This window comes from Bombyx mori, chromosome 6 (assembly GCF_030269925.1).
Source record: "Bombyx mori chromosome 6, ASM3026992v2".
NCBI classification, from domain to species: Eukaryota; Metazoa; Arthropoda; class Insecta; order Lepidoptera; family Bombycidae; genus Bombyx; species Bombyx mori.
This window is the reverse complement of record NC_085112.1, coordinates 5,952,082-5,967,564: the sequence shown is the minus strand read 5'-3', so window position 1 is coordinate 5,967,564 and position 15,483 is coordinate 5,952,082. Positions and strand designations below refer to the sequence as shown.

The 15,483-nt window shown below is 36.4% G+C and overlaps 1 protein-coding gene across 1 annotated transcript in view; it reads left to right on the top strand.

The window, feature by feature from the left end:
• The window catches only part of Ubx (ultrabithorax), a 145,027-nt gene extending 139,725 nt beyond the window's left edge, over nt 1–5,302 (top strand). The window contains exon 3 of the mRNA XM_012694101.4: nt 1,808–5,302. The gene's annotated coding sequence lies outside the window, so the exon portion shown is untranslated. The remainder of the gene's footprint in view (nt 1–1,807) is intronic.
• The last annotated feature ends 10,181 nt before the right edge of the window (nt 5,303–15,483 follow it).

Below are 15,483 nucleotides of genomic sequence, written 5' to 3'. Positions count from 1 at the left end.
CACTCAACAATAGCTCTGCAAAGGCAAGCAATACTGTTATGTTTCTTTCTGCTGACTGCAGACAGTCGTCTCTCTCGCGCCCGCTGCTTGCGACCACCGACACCAGTAAGGTTGGAACTACATAGAGTAATTAATAAACATGAAACATTTTTTTTTCTCTTTAAGAATTTTGACACATTTTTAAAAAATCTAAGCCCGCTTACTCTGACATTGAGATATGAATACCTTGGACAGTCAGCGGTGTTTTTGAAGTGATGAAATTCGTAATTATAAACATTCGCCAAATCATAATCTATATGTATATAAAATGAATTGCTGTTCGTTAGTCTCGCTAAAACTCGAGAACGGCTGGACCGATTTGGTTAATTTTGGTCTTGAGTTACTTGTGGAAGTCCAGAGAAGGTTTAAAAGGTAGATTAATATGAAAATACTCGGAATTAAATAAAAATAACAATTTTATTTTTCCTTTGATGTGTCCCCCGTCGGACAGATTTCTTTTGTTTGTTTTAAGTTTGTTTTATACAAAAGTTTAGGTCTTTTATTTTTCGATTGAGGTACTGCGAAGTCTGCCGGGTCAGCTAGTCGTGTATATTTCTTCTGGTAAAAGTTGAAAACATCTTGAGAAATTAAGAAATTTCTGTTTCAATTAGTAAATTATATTGATTAAATGTTGTCTAGTACAAAGTAGAAAATCAAAGAACGGGTCCATCAAACAAAACTAAACTAGGAAAACTTTTGTTTTTTAAATTTTCACCGAAGAAAATTTCAATCGAATCAGTCATTTCAATCGAAATTACAAAAATAAACACTTTTTTTCAATTCGCGGCCTACAGTGACCCAACAAGGAATGAAATGTAAATTTTGTCAATAGTTATCAATAATAGTTTTATCATTCATAATTCTTACCTACATAATTTACAACTTGAACTTCATATTTATTCCACATTCGGCTGAAGGAACTGTTGCCTAACTGGTGTTACGTTTTTACCGATGCCTAAAGACTTCACAATTGCTTAGTACAGCGGCTATTCCAACAGGAATGTGTGACTGCTTCACCTTATCAATAGGCTTTACATTGCTTAGTATTACCTATATGTATATTTTAATAGAATAGGAAGGTTAACGTTATACAGGTGGCCGGCCGTGAAACTCATGCCAAATCCATATGCATCATATGATAAGACGGTATACTGCGCCGAATCCACAGGATATGGGCCAGAAGAAAAATAACGATATGAATATTTTTACAGTCTAAGATTCGTACATTAAATTTATCAATTAAGACAATTATGTCATACTTTACGTAATATTTTTACGTGCACTCAACTCTCTATAATATCCGCCGTCTTTGTAAATCAGCATATGCAAAGTGGTATAGCAATAAATCTAGCAGCTCTTGCTCGTTCTCGCATCATGTTACATCTTAATTTCAGAGCCGGCTCGACGGAGCCTGCCCGCCTGAGATACGGTCTTTTATCAAATACGCATTACGTTAGAAATTAACTTAAATTTTTTAGAAAAAAAAACCTGCCGTAAGCGATAAATAATGGAAAGCTGTTAGAGCAGCGAATTTGTTTTAACGTGCCCATGGGGGTCGCGCGGAATTATTTGTAATTTAAATCCTCCCTTGTTTTATGACGACGCTTTTTTTTTGTATCCCGAAGAAAACAAATTGAAATCTACTGTGTACGCATATCTGCATATGTAGGTATAATGCCTTACGTTTTTCTGCTCCATTTAGAACTGCTTTGAAAGTTATTATTTTTTAATTGGCATTTTGATTAATTTCGCTTTTCCTTTGTTTCAGGTCGCCGTCGCAAACGTTGTCGATCCATTGGTAGGCTTAGGGGGACGCCAATTGCGCTTGGCACCTACATTCGTGTTTAGATCCAATAGGACAGTGAAATTTAACAAATAGGTAAATAAATAATGGCTAAAGATTTTCATTAGTTAAAAAATACTATAAAATAGAATTTCCGTTCTATTTATGTAGAATTCGAGTTTTAATTTTTTTTAATTTTAGACCGTTACTCAGAATAATTAAGCGTACCCTGTTCGTGTTAGATATTCAATCGCTTTTCTTATCGTATTGACGACAACCTCCGCATGCCGCGACTCGGTGAATGTCGCAAAATCAAGATATCAAAATCGAGTGTCGAATAAATTTTTAACCGGCCTACACGCTTAGGCAATCGAGCACCGGTGATTTATCGTCAAAATTTCCCGTTAGTAACGCTTACCGAGCACACTCCGCGTATCACTATTCCACAAATAAAAGAACCAGTCGAGATATCATCGTCGACCATAAATTATATGAAGCTCGGATGAAAAATACGCAGTTCGGTGTTCGCTTATTTATCGCTTAGCTTAACTTATGCATGAGTGTATTATGTTAAAACGTAATAGATAAATACATAAATTGTATGTTGGTTGTTACGAAATATAGTTTCAGTCGATGATTTATGAATAGTCAGTCAATGCTCGCGTCGGATAGGGTGTTAGCTGCAAAGCTGTGGCTATCTGTCGTGTGATCTGATATCGTGTTCAATCTGGACGGTGGCTGCTAGGAATAGTTCGGGTTCACGTCGCTCTGTGCCGTGATATATTGTTCCGCATCTCTCTGTATAAATCTTGAACGCCTGCTGAGGTACACGGAACACGGCCGCCGCACCGCAGCTCAGAGCTCCAAATGGAATTGTGTTTTTATTTATCGTGCGAAACGGATTCTCAATATCACTCACTAGAAATCTCACTTTAACCATCGAAATGAGTTGTTAAATCGCGCTCTCTGCCAAATTATACTAACGAAACTAGTTGTATATCAATTTATTTGTCAAAACTAGATTACGAGCGATTGCTTTTAAAAGCACATTGGAATAAAACAGCTTCGTTAAGTATATTGTTATATTATAATTTGTAGCGGTTTATGAAAATCAATTGTCTAAATATTTTTCAACGTCACATCGTGTAGCAGTGTAACTAGCCAGAGGAAACCGTCTTTTAAAAGTTTTGTAAATATTACTAAGGTTAGTTTAATTAAAATATTATAAAAATCTGATGTACAACGTCTGTATACGCATTAAAGTCTTAAATAATTGTAAAAGTAATAATTTGTTGCGATTATCGTAGATTCAAAGGAGGCATGAAGGCAACTATTATTTAATACTCGTAAATACATAAGTATTCTAATTGCTAAGACTAATTATATACAAAAGTCTGTATTGTGACTAAGTTCGTATCATTTCGAAATTACTGAAGAAATATCAATTTGAGTTCGTAAATTAAGGGTGTACCTACTAATAACGCGACACAAATCTCTTACGCAGCTATTGGTAGATGTTCTTGCAATTATTTATACGTTCAGCCCATATACTCGTAGTTACACGATTTTGCTGTATTTAAATCCAAGGAGTGCTAACCAAATTTTATGAATTCTTGTGGTCCTGAATGACTTTCAAGAATAAGGAATTAAATTTTCAATTTTCGTCATGTAAATTAAAAAACAGTCAGTTATAAATATGTGAAAGTAGAGATTGAGCGGTGTTGGTAAAGATTGCGTCTAGATAGTATTTTTCTTATTAACAAAATTTGTTTACTTTTATCTAGACGGCCTATTTACTTTTTTGGTGTTTTAATGAATCATTATATGAAAAACACATCGTTCATTGAAACTGAAGACATAAACTGTGGAAGATCATAGCAGAGTATCAACTTTAATAAGATTAATTCTCACGCAGATAAGTTTAAGAACTGAAATTTAAATCAATAATTTAATTTATCTTAATATCTAATTACACATCATTCTTTTGATTCTTAGACGCGACAGCTAGATGTGAAGTAAACGATGTAGGGATTGCTCTAAGTACGTGTCAATGTGAAGCTGAATAAGAGTTAGCTGTAAAAAATATTATATCAGTAGTATAAATAATATCTTAATAAATACGTAATTAAAGCTGCCTAAATAAAAATGAAACAATGTTCATATTCCCACACGTTTACAATTAAAAACCTTTTTTTGTTTTAAGCGGAAACAAACATTCATATTAATATTTCTTCAGCAACCATCGGAGATCGATCCTCCTATATACGTAACAAAAAAAAGCTTTAGTGAAAGAATATTCCATTTATTAGTCGATAGCATAACTTATTCTTAGAAATAGAGATTACCAATAGTCACTTAAAATGACAAGAAATCAAAACTAGTTGTGCCCAGTATACGAATAGCTAATTAAATACTATAACGTAAGTAATCTAATTTATTTTAAGGATACATTAGCGGTAATATTTTTGGATTCCTATAAAACATATACGTAATTTTTTTCTCTGTTTGTAATTAGGATCGTAAGCAAAAATTTGGCAAAGATTCTTTCGATGGTTTTTTTAAGCCATTATTGAAGTGCCAAATTACCATTTTGTTAAACTCATTATCTCTTTAATATTATAGTTCCTTATATTCAGTGTTATTTTTGTAATGAAAACATATGTAACAAGTAACATACAGATGCTAACAAAATTATAAGCGCTTAAAGTGTTTAGAATAAAGAGACACTCTGTATTGCGAGTGTTAGTGTACAAATTTAATGGCGTAATTATTGACGTAAATATTGACGTCATTGTTCGACTTTGCATGATCTCTGTCTAGCATCGAATTAAATCGCTTCTAATTACAAGATTTCTGAACAGATTTTAAGTTAACGTTGATCATTTGCATTCATCATACTTTTTATGCAAGATAATATTGAAAAACAGTCAAAATACGGATTTCTCATACATTCGAAAGAATCTTCACCTAAATTTTCTTCTGTTGTATAATGTAAATAATATGATTTATAACGCTTCACAAATATTCGAAATGCGTTAATTTTTAAATAAACGAAATTCTTTACTTTCTTGTTTTCTTTTGGTTACAACCTCGTTGTTTGTCATGAAAAATATATTATGAACAGTTGTAATTATATTTTATTATATTTATTATTTTTCGTAACGCCCTCACGTACTTTTACGTAAAGTTTTTTTTTTTAATAACGAAGCATTGAGATACGTAAATAGTTAGGCCCAATTTATTGTAATGTATTATAATTAACTATATAGATATAACGAAGATAAATACTTAAAACATGGAATTTTAGAGTAGAATGTGAATTATATATAATGTTTGTGTTTCATGATTGTATTTGTGTGAAAAACGTGTAACTTCCTATCATTACATTATTATGTGAATTGAAAATGATACTATTAATTTTTGTACAATATCGGCTATAGTGCGTGATGGAACTGCATTAAATAAAATTCTGTTACTTTATTTTTTTTCTTTTTCTTAAACCCCTCCATAATATGGAATAGATTTTGAAGAGCGGGGTGCTGTTGAATACTTAGTAACAATGTGGCAACATGATTAGGAGTCACTATATCATACCGTGATAGGACGGAAGATCAAAATGACAAATTTGCAATATTTGGGCTCCACTACGCTGTTTCGTCACTTTCCAAGAAAATGGATGTATTCCGGGCCACTGGGTGTATTCAATTTAAAATTTAGACTCACAAAATCTACATATTTATCACAACCCTAGAGCCAACATGCCCTGAACTAATTAGTGATTATTTTAAATGTTCTTAAGCTGATTTTTAAACTCGACTCTACTCGGTACAACCTCGGCGGTTAAGTAATCACAAAATTAAATGTTTATGATATCTTAACATGATCTTACACTTAAATTGTAAAGGATACGATGGAAAATATTCCATGAATAATCCCTTAGTTGTTTTTGCTGCGAAGCAGTCATGCAGGTTGGCCGTGCTGGTTCTAAAGGTGAGACAGCTGTTAAATAATACCGTTAAAACTTCGATTTCATATCTCAAAATGGACGGTGGCAATCACATTGTCAATAGAGGGCCGTTAACGGCTTAGCTTGGACTATTTTAGGGGCATATGAAACTGCCGAAATGACCTACTAAATGTTTTGCCTACCTCATCTGAGCGTTCATGTCGCCTGAGACATAGCCGAGAGAGGTAGGAAGGGCCACCGCTGTACACCTTGCAACTAGACACATGGCATACAGGCTATGGGCTAACTTAGTCCTTTGTACATATAACAATCATCGATGTAAGCACGAACGCTCTATGTCAATACTATACCTAATCTATACTAATTTATAAATCTACAGTGGTTTTTACGGATGTTCCGTTATAACTACTGAACCATGCATCTGATTGTCTTGAAACTTGGTATCCATGTATAAAATACATGTACTTAATGGATAGGCTAATATTTATATGACTGTTGGATTCCCTACACCAGTAATTGCAGGGGCGTTAATGATGAGAATCTTTGTGGGGGGTGAGAAATAATAATGTTAATTTTAAATGCCCAGCGAAGCGGACGGGTACAGCCAGTATCCCAATAAATTTGACATTGAATTCTAAATTTAACATGAGTGGGATCGTGATTCATCTATATTTATAGGTATAAAAGAAGACGCGGAACAAGCTAAGAAATCAATCATTTGATACTTATATTATAACTTGTTAATATTTACTTCTAATACTTAGAAAATAGCAATGGTATTGAGAGAAGTAGTCATGTTGTCGTGCCAAACAGGAAGCGTGCATGCGAGGCCGCCACGGGATGTGAGGCTCGATACTCTTGCCCCGCGAACTTGTGCCTTATTTATTAGGCATGTTTATTTTTGGGAGGCGATTTAGGCGCTTTGAAGCGTTGAATTTGTTGTACAAGAAAAAAAAATTAAACAAAAATCAAGCGAATTTTAATTTCATTTCAAATCATACTTTTTTTGGTCAGGAGGATATCGCCGGACTTCCGCCCTCGCCTGGGAATGGAGGGCGGGTCATGTCGGATTCGAACTGACTAAAACCTCCTGTACGTGGTTTTGTTTAGAATCACAGCTTAAAGACTAAACTAAACTAAATATTAAAGCATATATATATAGTTTTAATTATTTGTACGACTCACGAAAACTGTACTTATAAAAATATGACTATGCATAGTTTTAAAATTCTGTTCCTGACAGGTACTAATTCTTCTCGGGAACAAAGTTTGATACATACAACCTGTTTACGACCGACTTTCACAATGATGGATTAAAAAAATACCAGCAAAGATTTGGATAAATATGGGTAGGTAGGTATTGCAAACCTGCACGTGTAGATGTCACCTGCCATTTGTACTGCGAAACGTTCAAATGTGTATTATCTATGACATGTCAAGACTTCCCGACTGAGTGGTATATTTTATTATTTGAGAATTCGACTTCAAGTCCCAAGGTGGGTGACGGCCTTTACTCTGTGATTTGGATGGGCTTTAGTAATCACTTAATCCACTGTCTATTTGCTGGCTTTTTACGACATCCACGGGGTGAGAAATAGTGGTGTTATTCTAGGCCTTGATGTATTGCTATTTGTCGCGAATGTTCCGACTTCTATAACTAAGTTCTCGACATGCGGCCACGCAACGGACGGCGTAGGTTGGATAAGCTCCCACAAGGTAGACCGGCGATCCGTTAAAGATCGCGAGAATCCGTTAAATGCGGGCTTAGCACTGATCGTTTTAGAGATCGGTTTGGGAATATGGATTTCTATAGGCTAATAATGACGATAACACAAAAAAAAACTTGTATGTTCTCTTTCAACGTTTAAAATTTACTAAAGTTTTCAGTATTTCCTCTATTATATTTTCTATATAAATGAGCCCTAACGCACTGAACCACGTATATGTATAAGCACCTTTAGAATAGGGGATTTCTAACGTTATTAATAGCCAAGGAAACTCAGTTCCGTTTTTTTTTTTGAAACGCCTAAATTTGGTGGTCCGTCTGTACTCCGGCATAAATCAGGCTGTATTCGGCGGATTACAATAAGAGATACGGCGCCATCCACCTGCTGAACGACTAACATTATTTAGAAATTTGCTGGACCGTACTCAGACTAGTAGTTTTAGGGCTACTTGCCTGATTTATACGTAATTTAAAAATGAAATGAGTTTTTTTATCATTTTCACTAAATAAATGAAATTTTTTTGGTTCAATTTTTTTTTAAATCTATAAGTGTTTCTTTAATGTATCCTTCATTCGCTAATATAGTTTCATAATTTTTTCAAGTAGTCTGAAAACTATAAAGGAATCATTAGTATTATTTTTTTTGTAAAAAATATTTATTTTAAATACTGTAAATAAATTTACCTCTGAAGAGTAATATCAAATATATTGAGACTACTTGTTACTTGTGTTGTAAGTAGTAACTTTGTAAGTAACTACATATTTTTGTATTGTATATAACTACTGATGGTAGCACCTCTTGTGAGTCCGCGCTGGTAGATACCACCGCCCTGCCTATTTCTGCCGTGAAGCAGTAATGGCGCATTTACGTTGTAGATGTCTATGGGCTCCAGTAACCCCTTAACGCCAGGTGGGCTGTAAGCTCGTCCACCCATCTAAGCAATAAAAAAAATTGAGAAAAACTAAATTGAAGATTTATCCAAAATTGATTAATAACCAACAAGTTTGGTCTACTTTTAAAGCTGCTCCAGCATCCATGTTATCCGGTAATATCTAAAACAAAACAAGCTCGCGAAATTACATCCGTAATTGAATCCGGTCAAAAACGGAGCTACCGAGATAGTCTTTTATGGTGAAATTAAGGCTTTCATGAACGGCTTATAATTAACGTTCTAATTAGGAACGTGATCTTCTGTTTATTAGCAGGATCCTGGTGACGCCGTATCGGATTTTGGTGCCGGTTTAATTAGATATATTTCGTCTTAAAAAGGATGAAGCTATTTCACGATAGTTTTGTTTATTACATTTATTATACATTTCTTTCAAAATCATTTAATTCCGGAAGGGGCGGTAAAGTAAACTGACCTCATGATACCAGATTTGGCACTTCTACTTAAACTCGAGTTGGCTTTTAAAATACCACTCTAGAATTAGTTAACGAAAGTTAGCTACCTGGACCTTTGGCTCGGTAAATTAGGAAAGTAATTCAATTTAGTGAACCTTATGTTTTTATAACATTTTTTTATTATCGAAAGTGTTTCGATATCTATGTGACTATTTTAGTACATGTTTTTTTTTAAAATAATTTGTGAGTCATTTAGGCCCGAAGAATATTACTTATCTTGTTATATTTTATATATCTTATTATACTACATATATTTATTATCTCCCCTCCACGGTGTTTCCCGAGCGCTATGACATATGCTTCTTCAAACGAGGCTTGCGGAGAGCACTTAACGGTAGGCCTCTGGCATTGCTGAAGTCCATGGGTGACGGTGACCACTCACCATTAGGTGGGCCTTATGCTCTCGTCTGCCTACAAGGGCATTAAAATAAAATAAAAAAAGTATCTATATATTTTTTTAGAATAGAATAGAAATAGAATTTAAGCATTTCATATGTCTTTCACTACAATTGTCCATCCTACACATAAACGACACTAAACCCCCAACGAGTAATCTTTTCAACAATTCCAGCACCTCCACTCACTAAATCAAACATAAACAACTTTACAACTTCATAAAACAATTTGCTTCGGCGTATACCTACTTGAACGAGGCTATCTATCTTTGCGTGCGCGCACCCATATTTCGCGTTCAGTGTACATATTGAGTTATCTTAATTAGTTGGCTTACCCACCCATGCGATCCAGTTACGATAGGCTCCTGTATTCGATTCTTCACTATCTTTGGATACCTTTGATTTAATATGACGTATTTGGGTAGTGCTTTGGTGATTAACGTTGGAAAACATCATCGGCTTGGGGATCAAATGTTCATTGAATTTTAGAAATTTTCAATGTATATACTTTTTCACGTTAAGCAAACTCTTACATTTTTCATTATTTTTGTTAAGCATGTGCTATATAATTAAATAAGTCTGATTTTAAGCTTTTAAATATAAGCAAACAAATTTTCAGTTTTTATTGTTTATACATGTGAAGGGGCTCACGGCTCTTCTGATATTAAGTGATTAACGGAACCTATACACATCACCAATGTAAATATCGCCACCCACTTTGAGATATAAGTTCTAACTTTCAGTTTTACAGTACAACGGATGGAGCATCCTTCTAACTGAAACTCGTTAGGTACCTACTGCTTCACGGCAGAAATAGGCAGGGCGGTGGTATCTACCCGTGCGCGCTCACAAAAGTCTACTGTCAGTAAATTTACCCTGATTTTTATCTCGAGAACTAGTCATAGGACTTGATGTGAATCGTGCGGATTTGTTCATTTCGGAGATATGTAGCTTTTACTGTAAAAGGGCAATGCGATTTTACGAAAACATTTCATTTGATAACATACGATTAAAGTCGCGTTTGAATAAGTCACAATTTGTCTGAAACTAATGGAAATCCCACGTTCACCTGACAAAGAATATCAAAGTTATTTCACAAACAAAATTCCGATCTCTTTGTACATGAGTCGAATGCGCTAAAAATATTATTTATTATAATATTCAGGTACATGGACCGTGACCATAAATCGTTGGTTCCACAATATCAAGCTGGCAAACTCCCGCGCAGTCGGCGTCCTTACATTGATCAAGAGACAATGGAACAGGCTTGACGAGTGACCTTTAAGCGTACAATAGGAACGTTGACTAAAATTATATAATATTATATTATGTTCGTTCAGAAATTATTAGTAGAATTATTAGTTGCAAACTTAAATCTAGGTCGATGAGTAGTTGTCAAATAGCAAAAAATTGCACGATTCGTTCACGAATGTCATTTCAATAAGTGTGGGCGTGTAACAGAGAGTTGTACTCACAAAATGTTTAAAATTATTATGTCACTATTATAGCATGCTTACAACATTTTTTTGTTGCCCGTGTAGGCAGACGTGCATACGGCCCACCTGATGGTGAGTGGTTACCGTCGCTCGTGGACATCAGCAACGACAGGGGCGAGCCGCTGCCTAATAAACGTTCACTATCAAATACATTACATACAAAAACATTCCTTTTTACTATTTACTGTTTAAAATGACGAAAATTTTGATTTTATTTTTATCGGTTAATAATAATAATAATATGTTAGGTGTTTTAATCATGATCTATTAGTTGACACTTAACTTATCTCATATTATTATATCCTCCATATGTTATTATATCCAATTTAGTAACTAAGTAAATTCATTGATTCTTATTATATGACTATATAACTTAGCTGAAAATACTTATTTTTCAATCGAAAGCGAGTTTACTAATATAATAGCTTTCTCTTAACTAGACAGCCACAAACAGGTCTTAGTAAACTGACATGATAGCGTACAAATCGTATTTTACATTCACGAACACCTTAGCAATATGCCAGCTTCGAAACAAACTTTCTAGTTTTGTAGGACTAAAACATATTGATCATCGAATGATGCCGGTATAATATTCTGAGGACTCTGTTGACAATAAGCCCGTTTAAAGTCTTAGTCGCAATTTACTGCATCAAAAAGAGATTAGATAGCTATTCAAGGTCAACACTAGACAACTTTTCAGTCACCGTCCTCGTCGAACCCGTTGCTTGCGACGAAGAGCTCGACAAACGAATTACCCATAGACACAGCCCACTGAGTTTCTCGCCGGATCTTCTCAGTGAGTTGCGTTTCCGATTTGGTGGTAGATTCTGCGAAGCACTGCTCTTGCTAGGGCCAGTGTTAGAAACACTTCTGGTTTGAGCCTCGTGAGCTCACCTACATTTTAGGATGAAGCTGAAATAGCCTCTCAAGGCCATCAGCGTAGGTTAAAAAAAACTCATCTCACACTAGTTAAAACAATGCTCTCCAATGCTGTAATGAAAAAGAAGATATTTAAGATAAGTATCTATATGCAAAATTAAATAAAATGCCCCTAGTGCCAAATCCATGAACGACTTCACTCTATATCTGTGTTCGCAAATCGTGCGCAAGCGCAAAAGATAAGATAAAGCGTAGAGAACGCGTGCGCGGTGCCCCGTCGCGACCGCTAATTAAGTCTTCAGCGTGATTTTATGCTTTATTTGTTAACTAGCTTGTCACACTAGTTAACCCATAAGACAACTAAGCCTTTATATTTAGCAACTATAAATTAATTTAGCTTCAACTATCATTCGCTTAGTGTTCTATTTAATTATTTAGAGAGATTAAGATTTAGATTATTTATTAGAATTTATCTTATTCCTGGTCAATTTTGTCTTTATTGTACAGAGAAATATGTATCAGAAAAGAAACAATATTAGTGCTGTATAAAGGCGAGCTTATTTCACACACATGTAAGATTTCTTCCAGTAAATCAAAATCAGAATAAAGTCGATTGTAGAACGCTGAAAAGCTTTACACAGCTTTAGATCATGTTTCGTTTAGTAAAAATAAAAATTAATGAACATTCAAACAAAACTGGTTTGAAATGGATATATGTAAATTAAAATAATATAGGTATATAAAAATATTATTACATATAATTTGTAATAAACTTAACGACACCCGAGTCTTTTTTTCTTTTTGGTATTTATAATTCTAAATGTTAATGTAAATGTTTTAATAAAGAAAACCATGGAAACAAAAACGTAGGAACCAAAAGAAGAAACAGAAAAAGTATTTTCCATTATCACATGGCAATATGAATATATAACCCAATTAAAGTTGACGACGAAGAGTTCGACGTGCAAGGGCTAGCTGAGTTTCTCGCCGGATCTTCTCAGCGGGTTGCGATTCCGATCCGGTAGTAGATTTATTCGTGAAGCAGCTGCTCTTCAGTTGTTAGGTATCCTTCGGAGGCACTCGGGCAGCTGTTAGGAAATCCCATCTCTCCTGGCTGAGCCTTTGCTCGCCCACCTGTCAACAACCAATAATCCAACCAGGCCAAAAGTAATCTTTCAATCCTAAAAAAAAAATGCGCTGTGCCGAACCCCACAAAATCTAGTATATGGGTAAGAAGAAGAATAAGAATAGTCATGTTAGTCAATGTGTTAGCTAAGATATATATGTATGTTATGTTAGCCCCACGAATGCGATCTCCCTATATTACTCTAAAAATATAAACTTCTTCGTCAGATCAACTTAGTTTTGTTCATTGTATCGGTAAAAAAATTTAAAAAAGTTGCAAAGTTAAAAGGTATTTATATTATTAACCTGCTTGCATTCAAATCAAACAACAAAACAGCAGTTGTTTTATTGGTTTGACTGGGCGTCATAAATGCATGATTTACACAATTGACTCTCAAAGACGAGTATAAATTATTACGCTTTTACAACAAAACACACAACTGTAAATTTGCTGTTAATGGTAAAAATATAATTTAAATTGAGTCTTACGTTCATAGCTTAAAGTCACGAATTAGAACAAATTGAAAAGCAATGCCATTTTAGGTGCAGGCCTTGATTATTCACAGTTATTGCACAGAAATATTACCACCCGTAATTTGCTAAGTTGAATCGACATCAATCGAGTGATGTTTTTTTTTCTTTCTATTTTCAAGCCCTTTATATTGTCTGATCGATTATTTTGACAAAGATCATTACAAAGTACATTATTTATCAGTTATTTTTCAAGCCATTTACTGCATAGCCAGGGTTCACAGCATCGACCATACAAAAATACTGAATGATGTGGCTTAGTATACCCGAGAGAAACCTAATTTATCTTGGGTCCCGCAACGAACTTAATCAGACAAATGCCTCCTATGTAGGCATTTAGTTACTCATTACATAGTCAATGAAACAGATATATAGACTACATTAGTAAGCTACTAAACTAAGTTGTAACTATTTCGATTAAGCATGACTGAAACTACGCTAAAGCCCCCAGATGTTAAGTAATTACCGGAGCCGTTAGACATCGCACTGAAAAATTTTCAGACCTTGAGACGTTAAGGCATCGAAATCAAGATTAATCGTGAGAAGAGCACGGCCGTTCTTATTTGGAATACCATCGAGATAAAGACGTAGGAATTTCAACTCCTCACTATCTTTGGCCAGTTCATAGCATGGGCCAAGACGATCAAATATCTGGGAGTCACCCTAAATAGCTCCATGACTTTCAATCCCCGCATAAAGTTTATACCTACATCGCCCTTAACCTCGAAGATACCCCGTGATTTGCGAACGAAGTAACCTGTTCCGTCGTAGTAAGGTGACACTTTACAAAACTTGCATCCATCCAATTATGATCTATGTAAGTGCGGTGTTCGCCCATGCGGTCCGCATACACATAAACATCCTTTAACCACTTTAGTTCCGATTCTGCAGGATAGCTTTTGGGGGGCCATGGTTTGCCAGGGAAGACAAAACCTAGCTCATTGCTTGCTGAGCTCGCTCTAGTTGGATCTTCTCAGAGGGTCCCGATTCCGATCCGGTAGTAGATTCATTTGGCAAGCAGTTAGTTACTCTTGATATCTCAGATCTCCATCGGAGCTTTTTTTTTTTTTTTTTCCTACCTATGCTGATAGCCTTGAGAGGCTATTTCAGCTTCACCCTAACGTGTGTAGGTGAGCTCACGGGGCTCAAACCGGAGAGTTGCTAACACTGACCCTAGCAAGAGCAGTGCTTCGCAGAATCTACCACCGGATCGGAAACGCGACCCACTGAGAAGATCCGGCGAGAAACTCAGTGGGCTGTGTCTAGGGGTTCATTCGCTCGTCGAGCCCTTCGTCGCAAGCGACGGGTTCGACGAGGACGGTGACCGGTGCTTGTGGTGCCTAAAAGCACCGTTAATGGATCGGGAGGATCCGTAATGACGTGCTTTGGGCGACGTCGACTGTTTACCATTCGGTCTACAGGATCGGGTATGTAGTTTCCAGCGGCCACGACAAGAGGGTTCTCATGTCGTGCCGCCTTTTCGAAATGGCGCAATGATGCCGACTGTAGATACTTACTGACAGAGTCGAGCTCCAGGTCATCTTGGAGATCCACGTTCCTCAGGAACCATGGTGCTCCGACGGCTATCCTGCAGAATCGGGATTGAATAACCTGAAGGGGCTTCAAGTTGGTGCGGGCTGCGTGAGCGAACACTACGCTTGCATACGTCATAACGGGGCGTATGCAAGTTTTGTAGAGAGTTACCTTATTACGGAGGGACAGTTTGCTTCGCTTGCAAAGCATAGGGTAGAGACGTCCTAATATGAAGGCGGCACGGTCGCGTACCGTTTTAATATGGGGACGGAATGTCATCCCTCTGTCGAGGGTGACGCCTAGGTATTTGACCTGCGAGGCCCACGGTATAGGCTGGCTAAAGAGAGTGACGGGGCTAACGGCGGAGGTGTTTGCGCGCCTATTCGTATACGGCAGCGGTTTTTTCCACGCCGAGACGGTGGGAACCGCAGCCGGTACGAAGGCTGGTTTCGGCACTGAAGGCGCCGAAGTCTTTGGGTCGACGGTTCGGGAGGCGGGGTGGTTCGGGCGTTTACGCGGAGCCCTAGGACATCCGCGGTAGTTTGCCGGGTGCCCTTGCTTAAGGCATAGGACACAGCTTGGGGGTTCCGTCGCGGTTTCCCTA